Here is a 22,158-nt window from a genome sequence, read left to right on the forward strand (position 1 = left end):
TACTAACGCAACCCACCCTTGCCCAGGCGGTGGACATGCAGCAGTTCATTCGGTGTCAAATTGCCAGAGGCATACACTCTAGTACAATCATTGTTCGACTTCACGAAGAGGCGAAGAGCCAAGCGCAAGGTTTAGTAGTACGAGTAGTACTACTAGTAGAACCGCATGGTGGAGCATGTGTACTCTTATTTTATTTTAATCTCTGATAAAGTACACATTTATTCAGGAGAAGTGCGGAAAACGGCAACCCAATAGTAGTATTAAAAACATCGAACATGTAATGATGATATCGATCAACCATGCTCGAATATATCTTAGCCTCCGTGCGAGCCCATCTGTGTGTTCTCGCTCCTCGTCTCTCTCAAGGAACAGCTGGTTGGCCATTTTTCCGTCAATTGAGATCGGTTTGCTCACACTCCGGTCCCACATGTCAGTGATATGCCAAGAGGAAGTGCGTTGACCGGATGGCCATACAGGTACTTGGTTTTGCACCTTCATACTACTCCTCCCTCCATCATGGTTTACAGGGCGCGTTTCATTCTCATGCATTTCTCTCCATGCATTTCCACCACCAAAGAGACTTTAGACGCGTTTGGTTTAATGCTCAATTAATTAGGGCGTGGTAACCGCAATCAAGTCCACAATTTCTCTCGATGTACTACGTGTTGTACGCTGAGTGGAGTAAGTGCATGCATGTGTGTACCCGAGGTGGAAGCACTGCATGCATGTGTGTACGCACTATTTCCTCTAGTAATAGATGTCGTGTTATAACTACCAATGCTATTTTTCAAGCCGATTGCTAGTCGCCTTGGTCCCAGAGATTTTTTTGAAGCGCTCAAACAGTGACGGAGGGAGTAGTATGAGCGGATTCAAAGAAGAACGTATTGATGGTTGCTTCTTCCGAGCAACTTACAGTGGGAAAGGTGGGGCTTATGATTTGACTACTCATTACTCACTATTAGTGTGGCGCAACGACCAGGCTGAGTCTCCCATGTGGTTGTGCACTACTCCCTCCGTTCTTAAATATACTATGGAGTATTTGTCTTTCTAGAGATTTCAATGAGTGACTACATACGAAGTAAAATGAGTGAATCTACACTCTAAAATATGTCCATTTGAAATTTGTATAAAGATAAATATTTAGGAACGGAGGGAGTATAATTTTGTGCACGGCACATGGACCCGGATGCCGAAGAGGCTTCGGGTAATGCTATCAAGCTTCCAGCATTTGTTTACATAATTTGACGTACTATACAAATAATTTTCCAACGACATGAAATTGTACAATGCTCTGAGCTTTCAGCTTTTGTTTCGTGTGTCTTGCCATCCATGCACTTTCAGAAAAAAAAACTAACTTCCTTGCTAATGCATCTCAATGATTAGCAGATCAGAGCTAATATTTACATCACAACTGAAGACAAAGTTGTGAGAAGGTGTTAAATTAAAATTGATCCATGCTTTCATTGGCAGCAACTTCCCCCCAGCTCTTTCTAAATCAACAAGGCGTGTTGGGGAAAAAGTAGCTGTCTGGAGCATGCAACATTCTGATCATTTTGTGCAGTTCCACTAAAATAGAGTTGAGCGTCCTTATTCCAAAGATATTAAGCGTGATTACAATAATAGAGGATTGTTAATGAAACAATAAACACACAAATAGAAGTTGGTCACCTTTGCAGTCTCTCTTAAGACAAACTAGTTGGAGAAGATTAAGCAAATAGTTGGAGAAGATTAGGCTCGGAGTTGGATGAGGAGGATAGAGCAAAACCAATCTCCCTTTGTGCAGTCACACTGAAATGTAGAGACGTTGCCCGTGTGACCTTTTAGTACAACTGCACAAAACACTCTTAAGAAAAATGTGATTTGTGCAGTTCACCAAAAGGTCGCAATAGCAATGAGGTGAAATGGATAGCCCTATTTGCAAAAAAGAGGTAGAAAGGAAACAATTACTGGGCAATAACAGTTGATGACACATACAACGACAAAAAAGAAGCATATTCGTTGTCCCAAGGGAAGATAACAACACGGCTGTGTTTGTCTAAAATGGTGTGAGGACGAGATTGCAATATGTAGTACGCCGGATGAGCTATGTTTTGGGAAAAGAACTATGGCAGATCCACATGCAGTGACGTGGGAAGACGGACAGGGGAGCAAGGCCGGAGGGGATACCTGGGGGTCATCGGGATGTAACTAGGAGAGCGACGGCGGGCAGGATCTGCCCATACTACGACAAAGAGCAAGTGGCGTAGGCCCTACCGCTCCAGAGCTTGGTCAAAGAGAACGGCGGGTACCGCAGATCGGGACGTGCTTCCTCAGCGCCATCGAACAAAGAAACAATGCACATCCTCCCTTTTCGCTGGCAGACGGGATGTGGCCGGATCAGTGACCAACAGTGAGAGAGAGAGGCCACCGCCGCCTTGTGTGAGATACTCTGAAGAGAGACAGACCCCGGCAGGAAGGCTCCATTGTATATAGTGGAGCGGACTACCTTTTGCTCCATAAAAATCATTTTATATTATGTGTATGTGCCATTGAGCGATATAACTTTATTTAAAAATAACGCGCCAACGCATCAAGTCGAACTTGTTTCGTGCATGCATGGTACACGACCTCCGTAGTTAAACAACCGCTACACGCGCTCAAATTAGCACGTGGGCTGCCATTTCGTACAAAAGTAAGCTCCACCGTGTACCCACGCAGGTGTGGCTGGGCATGAAGCATGAGTACGTGCACCTATTTTCTTCCTGTACGTACACCACCTACGTGGGGTTGTGTGAGAGAGATACAAACGTAGAGAGATATAGTGTGTGGGTTCGTGAGTGTTTTTTGGGGGCGTGAGAGATAGACAGGGAATATGTGTCAATGATATTTCAATCAAAAAATGTAACATATGCAATGTGTGTGAAATAGAGGACATGATATATCATATATATAGAGGGGGCGATCCATGAGAAGAGAGTGGAGGTATCATCGGTGTGAGGTATCCATAGAATCGAAGAGATGGATGGTCTTTGTGTGTGTGTGTGTGTGTGCGCTTGCGTGATCGATAAAGAGTGCCATCGAATTTGTGTGTGTCCACGTCAAAGATATAGGGTGGCTGGCCTACTGGAATGTGAGAGGGGATAGGTGCAATTTGTCTCTTTGGCATGGATACCTACCTACATCGCTCGACTATCAGTGTGTGGTGGGGGTGGGGGGAGAGACCTAATTAACTATAGAGGTACAATGGCTGGTATATGTGTGGAGGAGGAGAGAGACCTACCTTATGTATTGAGGGAGATCGATCGGCATCCATGCATATGTGTAGGAGAGGAATAAGGTTGGGAGAGAGACAGAGCTAGAGTGCCGGAGGGGTTGGTGGTGGAGTTGCTTCTAACAAATGGTGGGAGAGGCTTATTAGACAAACGGAGGGCACGCCTGCAATATCAATAAAGAGGGGATGCCTGCCTGTCTGTGCACGTGTGTCGGTGGGAAACGATACCTATAGGGTCATTGGGATCCCTTCCACGGTTGGCGGGCGCGAGGTTGTGCAAAGAGCGGGTCTGGCGGTCAGCACACAAATCGTTTACCCAGGTTCGGGCCGCGGAGACGCGTAAGACCATAGTCCTGCTTTGATGTATATTTAGGTGTTCTTGTGTTCTTGAACTAGCTGTAGTGGTTCCCTAGTCCAAAAGATCCGAATCCCTCTCCAGTACGCCTCGGGCCTCCTTTTATAGACAAAAAGGGGTCGCCACAGTGGCACATAGGAGGTGGAAAGGTGTACAGGGGCTGAGTCTATCCCCTGGCACCGTCGGACAAACGCATTTAATGCGCTGCCGACGTGCCCCTCTTGCTTTATTGGGGATGACAAAGAAGCTCGTCCCGGATGTCGTCGTCATGCCTGGCTCCGACGCGCATCCAAGCTGACGAGGCGTTGTAGCGCCATGTTGGCTGGATGCTGGCCTGGCGCGATGGTGGAGCTTTCACGAAGATCTGCATGCCACCACGCAGGTGCTTGCTGAGTTGGTGTAGAGGCCGCGCGCTGCCACGCAGATGCCTGCTCAACTGGTCGAGCTGACAGTTGTATGGGAGCCGCGGTGGAGTCTTTGGCAGACGCGGGCCTGGTTGCGGCCCCGCAGGCGTCCTCGGCAAGGGTCTTGCCGAGGGCCCGGCAAGGGTCTCGCTACGTCCCCGCGGTCGTCCCCGGCAAGGATCTTGCCGGGGGTCTCGTGGATTTCCTTGGCAAGGATCTCACCAAGGGTCGTCGTCTTCTGGTTCTCATCTGACCTTGTGTATCTATGATCTCTACAAAGATCTGCATGCCACCACAGAGGTGCCTCCTGAGCCTTGGTTCCAATATGGCGTGGGAACTCCTTGGGCTCAAGGGTGGCATGCTCTGCTGGCGTCAGGCTAGTTGCCCCGACAAGGATCTTGCCGAGGCTGCGGAAGCTACCCCGGCAAGGGCCTTGCCGGGGGAGTCCACCTCGCCCTCTTGCTCTCTTTGCGTCTCTGGTCTTGGTGTTGTTCTGGTCATCTTGTGCTCTGGCATCCCTCCTCTGCTTTGCTTAGTGTGGTCGTGGGCGCGGCTCTGACTGCCCGTGCACAAGTAAAGGGGTGCAAAAGGAGAGCCCCTACTTTTGTACACTGACAGGAGCCCCCGGGCCTGGGCCACACATAAGCGCGACACGTTGTTGGGCTAGGCCCAGAACAGTGCGCGGGCAGGTGGGCGGATTTTTACCGAAGTAATTTCTCCATCCGCTGCGCTTCCCCACGACCCGCGTTGAACGCGTGACGTGGGGGTCGTGCGTGGGGCGGTTTTCCACACGCATGCGTCACGTCGTGGTAAAGAGGCGACTCGTGCCTTCCCCGTAAAAAGAGGAAAACACAGAGGCGCGGCTCATTTAATGAGTGGCTCGGGTCGTGATCTTCAAGGTGCCCGCGCCCCACAACCACGGGGTGGAGAACGACCGTCTCATCTATCCCCTCGATTTCTGCTCGCCCACCACGTGTCCCCCGTGCTCTGAAGATGGTAGGCGGTGGGTGCAGGCCTTGAATGGCGAGGCGGGGAAACGGGCCGCTGCTGATTGGAGCAGTGGGTCGGCCTCGATTCTCTGCGCCCCTGATGGTCGGATTGGCTGAGTGGGGCGGCTGAGTCCCGACCCCGCCCCTTTATAAGAAGGGGGAGGGGATGGCACCCCACAATCTTTCATCATCCCTCTCCTTCCACCTCGGCTCCGCTCTTTCATCTGCCATGGCGAGAGGGGAGCCGGTCCTTCGACGGTGGCAGCGAGGGTCTCTGCTCGACAGTGCGTCCCTCCTTTCCAAGAGCCGGTGGCAGCGGAGCCAGCCATGAGAGGAAGGGGGAGGGGGCGAGGCCGAGGCCGGCGTGGCGCTTGGGGAAGAGGGGGACAGGGAGGCACACCGGCCTTGCCTCCGCCAGCGATGCCTCCTCCGATGGAGGGCCACGTCGGGGACTAGCCTCGTGAGTTCTTTATCAAGTTGCGTCGGCCACCGCGTCATCGCCTTCGTCTTCCTGTGCCATTCGCTCAGGAGATGGAGCTTGATCCGCTCCAGGCCCTGAGGTTGCACATGAGGGGCTGCGGGAACGGCGGCACGCGGGTCGACGTCGACTTTCCCGCCCCCCAGGTCATGTATCTTCGCCGCAGATGGAAGACCTTCGCTCGCATCCATAGCCTGACGGTGGGGCTCGTTCTCTATTTCAAATTAATGGAGAACGGCCTGCTCTCCGTCAAGGTCTTTGGAGACTCTAGAACTCGCCTGAAGTGCTGCGTGGAGAGCTCCTCCGACGATGAAGACTCCTCTTCAAGCGGGAGTGATGAGGAGGACAGCGACAACGACGACGAGAGCATCGAGCGAGGGCACGTCGACCTCGTCTCCGACTGACCGCGTCGCCCCTCCCTCTGCCGTGCGCTCTACCGAGGGCCTTCCTCGTCAAGCTCTCCATCGGCGCGTTCGCAGTCCCTTCCTTTTTTCCTTCACCTGCCGCACCTGGGAGGAAAGGGGCAAGAACGGGGATCACAGGGCACTTATCTTTTCTAGTTTGTAAGCCTGCGGGCACTCGTTAGATTTCAAAATTTGTAACCCCCTTGCTCGTGTACCCATTCCGTATGAATTGTACTTGTTTGCAATGTATGAATGAAAGGAAGGGTGTTTGCCAGGTTTTGTTTGCGCGTGGGCGAGGGCCACACTGAGGAACGCGTCCTTGTTATCTTAAGATAAACATGGTCTCCCGGCAACAGGCCTTGCCGTCCTCCTGCTCTACGGCCTGACTACGCTCACGCTCTTGGCAGAGGTAGGGGCCGAGTAGGATTAGGCCCTTTGCTCGCCCTCTTCCCACCGCACTAAAACCAAGTTCCGGTCCAAAGTAGAGTTTTCGGACATGGGACGGAGGGGGCAAGATGGTACGAGAGCGAGTGAAGCCTTATACGTTCAAGGTTCACACGGGCAAACGGAGTGGGGGAGAAAAACTTATCTGACATTGCAGCCCCGGCAACATTGGCCTGTCGCGGTTAGATCCTTGTCTCTGCAGCTCCTGGCAACCTTGGCTTGCCGGGGCCGGAGCGTTGGCCCGTTCTTTTTCCTCCCAATAGCTCAGCAGAAATGTCCATGTACCCTGCGAACCAAAGAAGACGGAAAGGAACAAAGTGATGCACACTCGAACTCTATGTTAGGGTTTAGCCGCCGCTAAGCACTATCAACCCTAACCGAGGGAGAGACTCAACCTAGCATGCATGCTATAACTTAGGGTGCCAGCGCTTCATTTATTTATGCCCAGGGTCTATGCCTGGCTTTGTACAAAGGGTTACATGCCTTGCCGGCAAGGCTTGTATAAAAGGTGGTTTGCCGGGGGGGCCGACAACTGCGCCTTATGGGTAGAACTTGCGAAGATGTTCGATGTTCCAGGAGTTGCTCACTGGAACGCCATCTTCGGTCTCCAGGTAGACCGCGCCAGGCCTGGTGACTCGTATTACCCGATAACGACCTTCCCACTTTAGCGTCAACTAGTTGGAATTCTTGGCCGACTGAACGTTCCAAAGAACAAGGTCGTCTTCCTCAAAGCTTCGGGCATGAACCTTCTGACTATGGTAATGGCGCAAGGCTTCCTGGTAGCGCACTGCTCGTACAGCTGCCCGAAGACGATCTTCCTCAAGGAGCGTCGCGTCATCTTTCCGCAACTGCTCTTGCTCAAGCTCATCATAAGCGAGCACTCGAGGTGACCCATATGTGAGTTCCATGGGGAGAACTGCTTCTGCCCCATAAACGAGGGAGAAGGGTGTCTAACCAGTGGCTCTATTTGGCGTCGTTCTGATTGACCAAAGAACCACCGACAATTCATCAATCCAGCGTCATCCGCACCTGCGTAGCCTGTCAAAAGTCCTTGTCCGGAGGCCTCGCAACACTTCAGCATTTGCCCTCTCAGCATGGCCATTGCTTCGTGGATGTGCAACAGCAAAAGAGAGCTTGCTTTCAAGGTCCTGGATGTATTGCATGAAGGCGTGGCTCGTGAACTGTGTGCCGTTGTCGGTGGTGATCCTGTTTGGCACACCGAAACGGCAAACCAGCCCCTAGAAGAATTTGACGGCTAATTGTGCTGTCACCTTTCTCATTGTCTCTAGCTCCAGCCACTTTGTGAACGTGTCGATTGTAACGTACAAGTACTCAAAGCCCCCGACAGCACGGGGAAATGGGGTCAGTATGTCGAGCCCCCAGACCGAGAATGGCCAGGAGAGAGGGATTGTTTGGAGCACTTGAGCTGGTTGATGAAGCTTCTTCGAATGAAACTGACATGCTTAACACTTGGTTACTAGTGCCGTTGCATCCTGGAGGGCAGTGGGCTAGAAGAAACCTTGCCGGAATGCCTTGCCGGCAAGGGCCCTTGACCCTATGTGGGAGCCACATATGCCTCCGTGTATCTCTACCAACAACTCCAGTCCTTCCTCCCGAGGAATGCACTTCAATTTCACACCGTTTGGTCTTTTTCTGTACAGGACATTGTCGACGAACTGATACATGGCAGACCGACGGGCTACTTTCTCCGCTTCTTCCCGCTCCTCGGGGAGTTCCCCTGATTGGAGGAATCGGATGGTATGTTGTGCCCATGGCGGAGGCCGAGGCTCGATGGCAAGGACTAAAGGCACTTCCTCTGCCATGGGAGCAACTGTCTCTACAGCCAGGACTTGACGCCCCACCGGAGTCGGTTGCCCCACGGCTGGCTCAGTGCCCACGGCAACATCCTTGCCGGCGGCTCCTGGGAGCTCAGTAGGAAAGTACTTGCCAGGGCCTGATTTCCTTCGCTTGATCTGCTTTGTTGATGGTTCAATGGATGGTTAAGTCAGCCGAAGCACAAAAGTACCTGGTTCCACAGGTAGTTTGAAGGCAGCGCGCTTCGACAGGTAGTCGGCAATGTCATTCTCCACTCGGGGAACATGCTCCGCCTGTATACCGTCAAAGCGCTCCTCCAGCTTCCTCACCTCATCCACGTAGGCCTCCATCAACGGGCTTTGATAATCTTTGTTGATTTGCCTGACAACAAGTTGTGAATCACCCCTGACGATGAGCTTCTTGATCCCGAGGTCTGCCACGATCCTGAGACCGGCAAGCAACCCCTCATATTCAGCAGTGTTGTTTGTGGACATCTCCCTGGGAAAGTGCATCTGGATTACATACTTGAGGTGCTCTCCGGTGGGTGCGACGAGCAGCACACCAGCACCAGCGCCATGCAGCGAGAAAGCCCCGTCAAAGTACATAATCCAGTTGTGACTTGCCTCCTTGCCGGGGAGGGTGGTCTCCTGGATCTCTTCGTCTGGCGTCGAGGTCCACTCGGCAATGAACTCTGCCAAGACTCTGCTCTAGATTGTCGAAGTACTTTCAAACTTCAAACCAAAGCTCGACAGCTCCACAGCCCACTCCACAATCCTCCCAGTTGTGTCTGGATTATGCAATATCCGTTGCAATGGGAGGCGGGTGACGATGGTGATCTCGTGTGCCTGGAAGTAATGACGCAGCTTCCTCGAGGCCATAAGGAGGCCGAAGAGCAATTTATGCACACCAGAGTACCTTGACCTAGCCCCCTGCAAGAGGGAGCTGACAAAGTAAACCGGGTGATGCATCATTTTCTTCTTCGCAGCACTTCGTCTGGTTGCACAGGCCCTGCCCCGCTAGCGTCGGACCCTGCCGAGGGCCTTGCCTCTTCGTCGACCTCCCTCTGCGCCACTAGTGCGGCCCCTACCACTTGGTGACACAAAGAACCCGAGAAGTTTGTCAGACGGAACACCGAAGACACACTTCTCAGGGTTCAACTTGAGGTTGATCTTGCGCAGATTCGCAAACGTCTCTTCCAGATCTTGTACAAGTGTCACTTTGTCTTTGGTTTTGACCACTATGTCATCCATATAAGCTTCCATATTTCTATGTAGCTAGGGCTCAAAACCAATCTGGACCTCCCTTGAAAACGTCGAGCCAGCACTCTTCAACCCGAAAGGCATCCGTAAAAAGCAATACGTGCCACATGGGGTGATGAAAGCTTTCTTCTCTTTGTCTTCTCTCGCCACGAAGATTTGGTGGCGTGTGGCCCATCGTCTCATGCACGAACAACGCCACTTGCGAGGCTTTGGCTACCAGAGCGATGCGGGTGTTCGCGAGCCGCGCCTCGGCTTCCGTCCGCGACCGCCCCACCACTCGCCTGCACTGGTATGGGCCATTCGGCCCCCGACGAACCGATCGCCGTGATCGTCTTCTTCTTGGGAGCTATGGCGATGAAGAACTGCTAAACTAACTGCTAGACCAGGTTCTCACAACTTCACACCCCCTACCTGGCGCGCCAGAGATGTCGGTAGGAAACGACACCTATAGGGTCACTGGGATCCCTTCTACGATTGGCGGGCGCGGGGTTGTGCAAAGAGCGGGTCTGGCGGTCAGTACACAAATTGTTTATCCAGGTTCAGGCGGCGGAGACGCGTAAAACCCTAGTCCTGCTTTGATGTATATTTAGGTGTTCTTGTGTTCTTGAACTAGCTGCAGTGGCTCTCTAGTCCAAAAGATCTGAATCCCTCTCCAGTACGCCTCGGACCTCCTTTTATAGACAAAAAGGGGTCGCCACCGTGGCACACATGAGGTGGAAAGGTGTACAGGGGCTGAGTCTATCCCCTGGCACCGTCGGAGAAACGCATTTAATGCATTGCCGACGTGCCCCTCTTGCTTTATTGGGGACGGCAAAGAAGCTCGTCCCAGCTGTCGTAGCCTCGCCTGGCTCCAACGCGCGTCCAAGCTGACGAGGCGTTGTAGCGCCACATTGGCTGGCTGCTGGGCTGGCGCGGTGGTGGAGCCTTCACAAAGATCTGCATGCCACCACGCAGGTGCTTGCTAAGTTGGTGTAGAGGCCGCACGCTGCCACTCAGATGCTTGCTCAACTGGTCGAGCTGGTAGCTGTATGGGAGCGGCGGTGGAGTCTTTGGCAGACGCGGGCCTGGCTGTGGCCCCGCAGGCGTCCTCGGCAAGGGTCTCGCTGTGGCACCATGGTCGTCCCCGGCAAGGATCTTGCCGGGGGTCTCGTGGATTTCCTTGGCAAGGATCTCGCCAAGGGTCGTCGTCTTCTGGTTCTCATCTGACCTTGTGTATCTATGATCTCTACAAAGATCTGCATGCCACCACAGAGGTGCCTCCCGAGCCTTGGTTCCAATATGGCGTGGGAACCCCTTGGGCTCAAGGGTGGCGCGCTCTCCTGGCGTCAGGCAAGTTGCCCCGGCAAGGATCTTGCCGAGGCTGCGGAAGCCACCCTGGCAAGGGTCTTGCTAGGGGAGTCCACCTCGCCTTGTTGCTCTCTTTGCGTCTCTGGTCTTGGCATTGCTCTGGTCATCTTGTGCTCAGGCATCCCTCCTCTACCCTGCTTAGTGTGGCCATGGGCGCGGCTCTGACTGCCCATGCACAAGTAAAGGGGCGCAAAAGGAGAGCCCCTACTTCTGTACACCGACAACGTGCGTGTGAGAGACGGGTCAGGAGGCATGCATGAATGATGAGGGGGGACGATATGGCTGTGGTAAGCAAACGTTACTACGTAGGAAGATCAATCATCCTTCGTCGGAGAAAGGAGAGACATAACTTGTGAGGTACATTGATCAATGGGTGGGGGAAATAGTTAAAGTCGACCTAGGTATATGTAGGGAGATCGATTGGTATACATGCATGTATGTGTTAGAAGCAAATAATGCCCGGAGAGAAGGATAGAGAGAGAGAGAGGGATGCAGCTAGGGGGTTGTGTGAGAGGCATACTATATCGAGGGGGAAGGAGTGTGCAAGTACGAGATCGATGAAAAGAGGGGTGGGAGTGAGGCATGGATAGTGAGAAGAGAAGATGGAAAGCTTGTGTTTGTGGTAGGTACACCTGGCTAGAGAGGCATATCGATTGATGTGTGCCGTAAAGAAGGAGCTGGGGGCCTACATACACCATGGGTGAACGACCTAAAGTGAAAAGACGAATTTGCGCGATGGAGCTAGAGAATGCTGAGGGAGGCTGAGAGGGATGCGGGCGTGTGCATGCACAAGAGAAAGTTAGCACTAGCTACAAAGATAAGAGTATTTTGTGTGTGTAAAAGATGAATAGAGATCATAATTCATTATAAAAAGTGAATTCGGATATTTGAAGAATGTATCATAGTGTTTTAAATTGATGCATGAGTGAATATATATAACGGTGATACACATGGTGTGGTTATGAACATGTTATACTACATTGAATATATTTATCTCTACTCTTATAAAAACAGAGTTGTTGACGATGGTGTGCCTGCCATCCTGCAATATAGGCCGTCCGATTTATATTTGATGGATAGGGAGAAAAGTATGGAAATTTTGAAAAAAGATACCCACACCCCACTACACATTTGCAAATAAGGCCTCCCCTCGATCATCTTGATGTTCTGTGAAACTCATGGGCATCTTGCTAGTACTACATATAATATATAGAACATTGATTATAATTTGGGATAATGTGTGGCTTTTGCAGCTCAGGACTAAATACTTGTCATAATGTAGGGGTCAGGGCACTATACTTTGGGTGATAAACACGGTGTACGTATGGAACATGGTTTAGATTATGAATATCTAGTTAGTACATCAAATGTATTATTATTTGGAATCAACATTAAGTGTATTAAAAAAATTTAATTCGAGTTCATATAGTAACATAGTTCATATCTACCTCTATAGTAATCATGTGGTGTGTTGTTAAGGTAATACACGGATGATGGTTGAAGTTGGCAACAATCATGATTGTAGATTCTTATTCAAATAGAGAAACAAATTCAAATTTAGTTCGAATTGCAGCGGTAGTATAGACATTTGCAATGCACTAAAATGTTGGTATGAGTAGGTTACATGCATTATACAACCAGCGAAAAAATTTAATTGGACATAACATGGATTCATAGCTTTGAATAGGATTTGTATAGTAAAACGGAACAAGACTCTCTTTGTGTGGTCTGAATAATTTTAATTTTTTCGTTTTTTCCGTTGAGGAAAGTGCGAATTGATTTGGTATGTACAAGTACAATATTACACGTTAGGCTTGTCCCTAAAATTTAACCCGCGCCTTGTTATATCCCGAAAATTCAGATATCGTGCTCCCAAAAATCGCACCTTCACAACCCGCGCCTTGCTATCCCGAAATTACAACGCGCGTGAAAACTCCCTCCAGCTGCCAAATCCCGACACGCGGAATCCCCCTTCTAAGCCTGCGTCAAAAGGGCCGCTAGTTCAAATTGGTGGGGGTACTTTTGTAACACACCCTACATTTTGGACAAGCGCGTCCCTAAGTCATGGTTCCCCCTCCCATCACCTCCTTTTCGCCATTCGAAATCCCAGGCCGCCAGAACCTCTCCGCTCCAGCCGCAAAACCCCACCCTCCTCCGTCTGCCACCTCATCACTGCCCAGCCGGAGCCTCTTCCCCGACGACGTCGTCGTCGTCCACCGCAACATCTCGATGTCCCTCATCCACCTCCCCGGATGAGGATCTGTCGTCCATCTCGTCGTCCCGCCGGTTCAGCCGTCCCGTCCTCCACCCCCATGGAGCTGCTCCGACGATCGCCTCGTCTATCACGGCTGCTCCATCCCCATAGCACCGCCTTAACCTTCTCCACTGAAACCGCAACATCCTCACCGACTCCTCGTATGAAGCCGAGGCCTACTCGGCGCCACCAAAGAGGTTGTACACTCATCGCATCGCACATTCTCCTTAACTCGACCTCCCGGCACTGACGGTGCTCCATCCCGCACCCCCATGGCGCGGCTACCTCGAAGCCGGCGCCACGGGCAACATCTCCACGGCGGATCTCCCCCAGTGCGAGGCCCCTTCGGCGGCAGCGTCCATACCAGCCGGATCAGCTGCTGCTGCTCCGGCTCTCGCTCGCTCGTGCTGCTGCTGCTGCTCCGGCTCTCGCTCGCTCGCGAAGTTGCTGCTGCTCTGGCTCTCGCTCGCTCGCGCTGCTGCTACTGCTCCGGCTCTCGCTTGCTCGCTCGCGCTGCTGTTGCTGCTCTCCCCCTCGCTCGTGCTGCTGCTTTGCTCCGATTTAGCTACACTTCAGTTGACTGAATTGACTTTTGGGTCAGTCAATTTTCAGGGGGTGGGGGTCTCGCCGGAGTTAAGAACCACCCGCAGCGGGGAGGGGGGCTCGCCGGAGAGGTACCGCACTATCTATCTTAGGGTTCAGGGTGAGGGCGGTGGTCGCCCGCGGTGGTGGGGCGGTGGCGGGGGGATCGCCGGAGAAAAAGCTCGGCGTGGGGGGGCCTAGAGGGCTGGTCGGGGCGGCGGCAGACCGGCAGTGGGGAGTCATTTCGGGGTGGCGGGGGCCGGTGGTGGCTGGCATCTCAGGGGGGTGCAGGTTGAAGATGAACTGCAGGCCCTCCCTAAACTACATGTGAAGTGCCTCTCTGCTACCATTGTTTTCAGTTTCGACAGTAACATTCAGGTTTCACAGTAAATTTTAGTTTCGACGGTTAAGTTCAGAGTCAACAATTTTTACCCCATCGGTTGTAGTCAGGTGTTTTTTGGTGATGTAAATTTTACATCTATCACTTTTTGGTAATGTAGTTTACATCATCTATTGGAGATGCTATTAGAATCCCACTTGAGATTAACAATGTATGTCTTATACTGCTTCAGCCTTGACGTCTTACGGCTCGCCGGAGATGCTCCAACGACGGAACCATCCATCACAATAGAGCAGTGCCCTAGACGCCGTCTATAGATTCCTCAGATCTTCCTCCACACCTCCGACAGCCACCTCTGCCTCAACATCTTCAGCGACCAACCCAATGATGCTGAGGTCGACATGGCTACGGCAAAGAGGTTGTACACTTGTCGCATCACTTATTACTCTACATTCATGTCGATCCATTAGGGCTATTGTGGTTCAAAGGAAAAACATAGCAATAGGAAATTTTCCTATGGCACTCTACTATTCAATTATTCATGCATTTTGTTGAAAGGAATGGAGCAAAACATCCACCTGGACCTACTTTTCAAAATCCTATGCATGAAAACAAGACCAAGTGCATTAGTGGCCATGTTTCAAAATCCATTGTACATGCTTTCATATGGTTTCACTTTAATTTGGCCATGTTTCTTTGCATTCCTTTTCTCTTCCAATTCCTGTGAACCAAAGACCCAAGTTGACAGAAATCATGTGTTTACAAATGCTTTGTTTCCCATGTGCATTCATATCCTATTCTGGTGTTTTTCCTATCCCCGCGTTTTTATAATCATGCAAGCCAAAGTAGACCTTACAAAATTACTTTAGTTATAGGTAGGTGTCGCAGAAAACTTTGTGTGGTTTGTCCTGCTCCTATCGCGACGTCGTCCACCTCACCTGAGCTGCTCCATCGACAGAAGCATCCACCAAACCAGACATCAGGAGTCTTGACCGTCTTTCGCTGCCTCAGATCTCCTTCCCTGCCGCCGGCACCCACCGCAATGGCATCACCATCATCGACTCAACAGATGAACCCGAGGAGTACAAAGGTCCACAAGAGAGGTCGCACTCTTTTGTTTTTGCTTATGTTTTGCATTGCTTAATATTACCTACTACTTTATCGTCCTATTCACCTCTTAGACTCCAAGTCAGGTCTAAATTAATGTTCAAACTTGAGTTCTAAATTAGTTGTGGGGCACATATCGAGGCAACAATGAATAATATCTCTGTCTAATATCTAGTTCACCTAGGGTATGCCTATGTTCTTCATCATGGGTGGGAAACAAATAGTAAAGCAATCATCATCTATATTTTTATTAAATTAAAGCAATCATCAGCCTGCTATCATCATTTTTGGATCCATCCACTGGTTGTTACCATCACTCTAGATTTCTGCATGCTCTCCTTACATAATCTCACCATATTTTTTTCGTATGCATGTCAGATATTGTACACAGTCATGCTGAACATGTAGAGAAAAAGAGAAGAGTTTTGTGCGGCAATACAATGTCATGTAGACATCACTCCGTGGTGGGTTCAATGGCAAACCCTCCCCCTCCCCTCTCCAGATTGTAATCCAGAGGAAGATATCTGTTCTGAGGTGGATTCAGACGCACCTGACCACTCCTATTTACCCCCTAAGGTGTTTGCTCTAACTTGGCATGATGATGTTAGTCATATCATGCATATGTTGCCTTGCGGTGCCTGCTTTCAACATCATATATGTCATCTGCTTAGTTTAGACATGTTCTGTAATGCCACATGTTTAGTTTCTATATCATATATGAGAATTATGCAGTCTCATGTATTTTAGCCAGCCATAATATATGTGAAATGTGCAATGCCATCCTGTTTAACCAGGCATCATATATTTGAATGATATCTTGCCCATCCTTTTCTTCATTACATTTCCATTTGTCGACAATGTTTGTACATTAAACTACTCTTCCAGTGAATCAGCCATTTGAGTGGGTGATGGAAAAATCTGGAGTGAAAACAAGGCCTTCAGAGTAGACAGTGCTACCTGTCGAAGCAGATCTCTTGCTGGGTCCCGATAGCTCCTCAGAGATGGATTCAGAGACAGATGACCAGTCCTATTTCCCACCGAGGTGTATGCTCTAACTTGGCACGGTTATACTTCTCATATCATCCATATGGTGTCTTGCATTGCATAGTTTAGACATCATATACACAATATTCAACACCATGTTCTTAGTTCAGACATCATATATGCGAACGCCCTCTGCTTAGCATATAAATCACATATGTGGATTAAATCATACGATCATGATTACTTAGACAACATGTATGTGAATTATGTCATGTGATCCTGTTTAGTTAGTCATCATATCTTTGAATTATGTTATGCTATGCTATCCAGTTTAGATAGACATCATATATGTAAATTTATGTCATGCTATCCATTTTAGTTAAACAGTATACATGTCAACTATTTCATGCCCTCTTTTTTCCACACTATCTATTGCATCTGTCTCTCATATAATGTCTATACATTCAACTATGTTTCCTGTTTATCAGTCATTTGAATTGGAGTGGGTGATGTTAGTATCTAGCAGAGTAAAAACATGATCTTCAAATAAAACAGTGCTAACTCTTGGTGGAGATAGCACCCTAGTTGTACATGAACGAGATCCAGCCCTCCCACACATAACCCAGACTCTCGCAGATTGTACCCCTACTACGATGGACAGAGAACCAACTTCACCCAATCTAACCCCAACCATAGCAGATAGTAACCCAGTTCAAGTTGACACAACACCATCTCCACCACAGAGCTCCCAAACAAGAGCAGTTAGTAAGGAAGCTCTAGTGCCCAAAGTGTCAGTACTACCACGGCAAACCCCAACTCCACCAGTTAGTACACCTATTCCTGTGGAGGAAGCATAACCAACCATTTGTAGTTTAGCATCTATCGCATTTGATGTTGTTAAATCCTATGTGCGTATCTTCCCATCATGGAAATATTATACTAAAGATGAAGGAAACTGCCAGTTGCAGGTGTTTGGCCAGGAGTTATGTGTAAGTAATGTTATTCATGGCAATTACTTTGCTTTGTCCCATACATTCTACCTCCATGATGGTCATAATATAGCAAATTTTCTCATTTTCTCTACAGAGAAGGACCGATTTGGAAACTTAGGATGAGGTAACCTGTGCTAATACCTCAGCTACCTTTAAGAATGCTTGGTGGCAGTATCAAAATTACCTTAAGAAAATGTACTTCACTGGCAAAGAAACTCATCAAATTCCCTTACGTTCTCCTGAGACACATTTATTGGACGATAACTGGGAACACCTTATTCTGTACTGGTCCTGAACCAAGAATGTGGTAAGGTCTATGAGCTCATTTTTTAAGTACTATATGCTTGCGTCTTACTGTACTCTATTCATGTAGAACAAGTGCTTAAACCAGAAGAACAACTATTCTCATTTAAGATTCCATTGCTATCGTGCATACTGCTTTGCTCTTGTATCACTATATTTACTCATACAAAGTTATTTTTAAATTGAAGAATCCAATCGAAACTCCAATGGCACAACAGGTATGTTTAGCATGTTTCTTTAATAGGTTTGCTCTTATAAATAGCTCTATTGATTTCAATTTCAATTGTGTATACTGTTGACTTCTCATATCATGCACATTACTAGCATCACAACAGAGCCAATAGTGTTGTTGTACATGTAGACAGATGGTACCCATCTGAAATCTTGTTATGCCATGTAGTTTCCCATGCTTTGTATTCTTTTAGTGCTGCTTTCTCTTGAACTGATATGATTTGAACCGTGTCTCTATTTTGATTGGGCAAGACAATGAAGTGACCATAGGACATAGATATATGTTTGTTTGATGCTTTATAATGTACTACTTGGCAATAGAAGACTTGGTAGTTTAATCTTGTCCACCTTACTAATGAACTGGTTCATCGAAATGAGTTTCATATACTAGTACATGCTAAACCTGTTATGTGTCTGCTTGTTTCTTTTTTGGAATGCTAACAGAATATTGGGGAAGAGTGCCTTATTAAGAAATGGTAAAGGAAGTAATGCAGATAAGGTTCATGATAGTGAGACATCCTTGTTGGTCTCCAACAAAGATGATAAAACAGCTAAGGAAAACTATCTTGAAGACAGTGAGACAACCCCAAAGTCATGTCTTGGTTTAGTGTTTGAGTTACTGGCCACTACCGCTGGCACAAGCTATTCAAACTCACTGTCTGAATCAGTTCGATTTCTTGAGTCTCAACTACAATTTGAAAGACATCGATCAGATGTGCTGCGACAAGAAGTGGAAGGACCGCAGAAGTCCCTGGAGCATTCAGATGCATACTTTCTGGTGCAACAACAAGCGTTGGAGGGTTTTAGCTCCAAACAGGACAAAGCTAATAAGCTTGCTAAGCTTACTGCCAGCATGGTGGATACCCAGGATAACATTTCTTGAGCTCTTCTGAAGTTGTTTCAGTTATGGACTTGTTTTGCTGCCACGTTTATTTGCACTGGTGGACAATTTAGACGGCCATTGTATGTAATATGGTGCTTTGTTCCCTATATTTGCACTAGTGGCGAACTTTGATGCCCGGTGGATGTAATATGTGTAATAGCCGTAATAGCCTAGCATTAGTTGCTTGCTTCTTTCTTTCCTTATTGTCTTGTTTAGTTGTTTTCTTGTAGTCACTGCTGTTCTTTTTCCGCGTTTTTCTAGTGGCCACAATAACCTATTTTTGGTAACTAGGCCACAATAACCATGGCAACACACGGACTGTTGTAACCATGGGCCTCCTGCGGGCCGTAGGATCCATGGGCCTTCTACGGGCCATAGGATCCATGGGCTTTCTACGGGCCGTATGATCCATGGGCCTTCTACGGGCCGTAGGATCCATTGGCCTTCTATGAGCCATACGATCCATGGCCGTTCTACGGGGCGTAGAATCATTTCGCCAAACATGGGTCGTACTATTAGTGGACCATAACGGGTCGTTAATAGGCCGTATTTGATAACTCTATGAAAACAGTCCAACTGGTTAACGTGCCACAAACGGGCCGAATGTAACCACAGGCTGAATTTGGCCCACAAACAGAACAAGCCAGTAATAGACTGTAACTAACCGAATTATAGAAATGAGCCCAAGAATAAATGGGCCCTTACAAGGCCGAAAGGTAACACGGGCTAGAAATGGCCGACGGAATAATGGGCCATTAATGGGTATAAAGTGATACACTTTTCATTATGGGACAGTTTCATCTCGGGCCTTTAATATGCCTAGAGTTACAAAGGGCCTCCTATAGGCCGAAAGACGTAATGGGATACATGGGCCGGAAGTTACAATAGGCTGGTATCATATTGGACGGCCCAGATGACACTACTGGGTCAAATTCCGGTAGGCCATGAGTTAGCAGGCTATAAAATGGGCTATATGCGAACATGCCGTTAACAGGCTTTCTGTGGGTCGACCCGCTACCTTTTGACCAAGTCAAATGGGCCGGCATTTTACTGCAATGGGCCTCTGTTGGGTCGTGCCACGTGTCGATGAATCATAGGCGCCTTCGGTCCAGTGAGTGGATAACATTTGTCCCAACGGTGAGTCGACACGTGGTTACTCTGGCCATTAAGAATTTTACACGTGGAAAATCCCTATTGGTCCGGGCTGTTAACGGGTTATCAGATCCAAACCGGAACCCGATAGCTTAACGGCGACGAGTTATGGTGGATGCCACATGTCAGTCACCCTTGACGAAAGCACTTCTGTGACGCGCTATTTATCGTCATGGAAGTGGACACTTCCGTCATGATAATTTTGGTAATGTCACGGAACACTTCTACGACAGCACAGGTATGACTATCTTGATTCTGTCATAAAATCATCATGGCTGTACACGCATGATAGAAAACGTGACCTACTGTGACAAACATGTATCATCACGGAAGTGTATTTTTTGTAGTGAGAACTGTACACAAGGTATTACAATCTGGCTTTTATTGGCCTACTCTCTTCAAGGGTGCCCATAAGTTTGTCTTGTCTTGTGATGAATGCCAAAGAATTGGTAATATTAGTAGACATCAAGAAATTCCTATGAATTATTCACTTGTAATTGAACCATTTGATGTTTGGGGCTTTGATTATATGGGACCTTTTCCTTCCTCTAATGGGTATACACATGTTTTAGTTGTTGTTAATTACATTACTAAGTGGGCAGAAACTATTCCAACTAGTAGTGCTGATCATAACACTTCTATTAAGATGTTTAAAGAAGTTATTTTTCCGAGGTTTAGAGTCCCTAGATATTTAATGACTGATGATGGTTCACATTTTATTCATGGTGCTTTCTGTAAAAATGCTTGCTAAGTATGATGTTAACCATATAATTGCATCTCCATATCATCCTCAGTTTAGTGGTCAAGTAGAATTGAGCAATAGAGAGATTAAATTGATTTTGCAAAAGATTGTTAATTGATCTAGAAAGAATTGGTCTAAGAAACTTGATGGTGCATTATGTGCTTATAGAACTGCTTATAAGAATCCTATGGGTATGTCCCCATATAAAATGGTTTATGGAAAAGCTTGTCACTTACCTCTCGAACTAGAACATAAAGCTTATTGGGCTATTAAAGAGCTCAATTATGACTTCAAACTTGCCGGTGAGAAGAGGTTATTTGACATCAGCTCACTTGATGAATGGAGAACCCAAGCCTATGAGAATGCCAAGTTGTTTAAAGAAAAGGCTAAAAGGTGGCATGACAAGAGGGTACAAAAGTATGAGTTTAATGTAGGTGATCATGTTTTGCTATACAACTCTCGTTTAAGTTTTTTTTGCAGGAAAACTTCTCTCTAAATGGGAAGGTCCTTACATTATCGGGGAGGTCTATTGTTCCGGTGCCATAAAAATCAACAACGCCGAAGGCACAAATCTGAAGGTGGTAAACTGTCAAAGAGTCAAACAGTATATCTCAGGTACTCCCATAAATGTTGAGACCAATATAATTAATGCCATAACACCGAAGGAGTACATAAGGGATACTTTCCAGAACGTTTCAGACTCAGAAAAGGAATAGGTATGTGGTACGGTAAGTAAACCTACTCCAAAACATTTCCAATGATAACTTTTCTCCATTTTGGAATATTTAAAAATTAGGAAAATTAAAAGTAGTCCGAAAGAGACACGAGGCGATCACAAGGGTGGAGGGCGCGCCCTACCCCCTGGGCGTGCCTCCTGCCTTGTGGCCACCTCGTGTGCCCTTCGGACTCTATTTTCTTGCACAATACTTCTTTTGGTCAGTAAAAATTCGTTATATAATCTCCCGAAGGTTTTGACCACTGTACCACAACAAAATCTTATGTTCTTGTTTTGAGCCTTTTTTCTGACAGATCTAGATCACCATGACGTCTCCAAGCACCCCCAAGGACAAGTTTTTCAAGAAGGTCATCAACCCCTACCTTGCGGAGGTGCTACGACGCCCTCAAGCCATTGAGATGCATGAGGGGGTGCTGCACATCCGCGATGTTGAGGGGCCGAAGAAGACCGGAAGCATGGATACAAGACTCAAAGCCATGGAGCAACAAGTTTTCAAGTGCCAAGGGATGGTGGCACATGGACTCAACGCCAACCACAAGATGATCGCGGAGTTCACCAACAATCACAAGCTGGATGCCAAGAACATTGGGGATGCCATCTTCAAGTTTCATGAGAAAATCAAGCATCTCCAAGCCCAAATCTATGACCTGCAAAACCAAGAATGTGAGTATGAAGACAGATTAAGAGGATGAGTTTGGCTGCAGATTTGTGGATCCCGGAGACTCATTTATCTTTCTATGATGGTGAGCCTATGCCATGGAAGATGGATGACAAGCCTACATCATCAACAACTCCATCATCACCACCTCCGAAGAACGAGACATAAATACATGGGTATGGGCACTCCCCTTGGCAACTGCCAAGCTTGGGGGAGATGCCCCGGTATCGTATCACCATCACACCTTTACCTTTACCGTTTTCCTTAGTTCGGTCATTTTGGTTATATCTTGCTCTAGAAGAATAAAGTTTTTAGTATGATCTAGCTTTGAATTTTGTTTTGATCTCTATCTATGTAATTGAATCCGAGTTATATATAATAAAGAGTAGTTTTGAGTTGAGGGCTTTGTTATCTTGCTATGATCTTGAGGGAATTAAATAAATAAAGAA

Source organism: Triticum urartu, chromosome 5A (genome assembly GCF_056163025.1).
Source record: "Triticum urartu cultivar PI428250 chromosome 5A, HENAU_Tu73, whole genome shotgun sequence".
In the NCBI taxonomy this organism is placed as follows: Eukaryota; Viridiplantae; Streptophyta; class Magnoliopsida; order Poales; family Poaceae; genus Triticum; species Triticum urartu.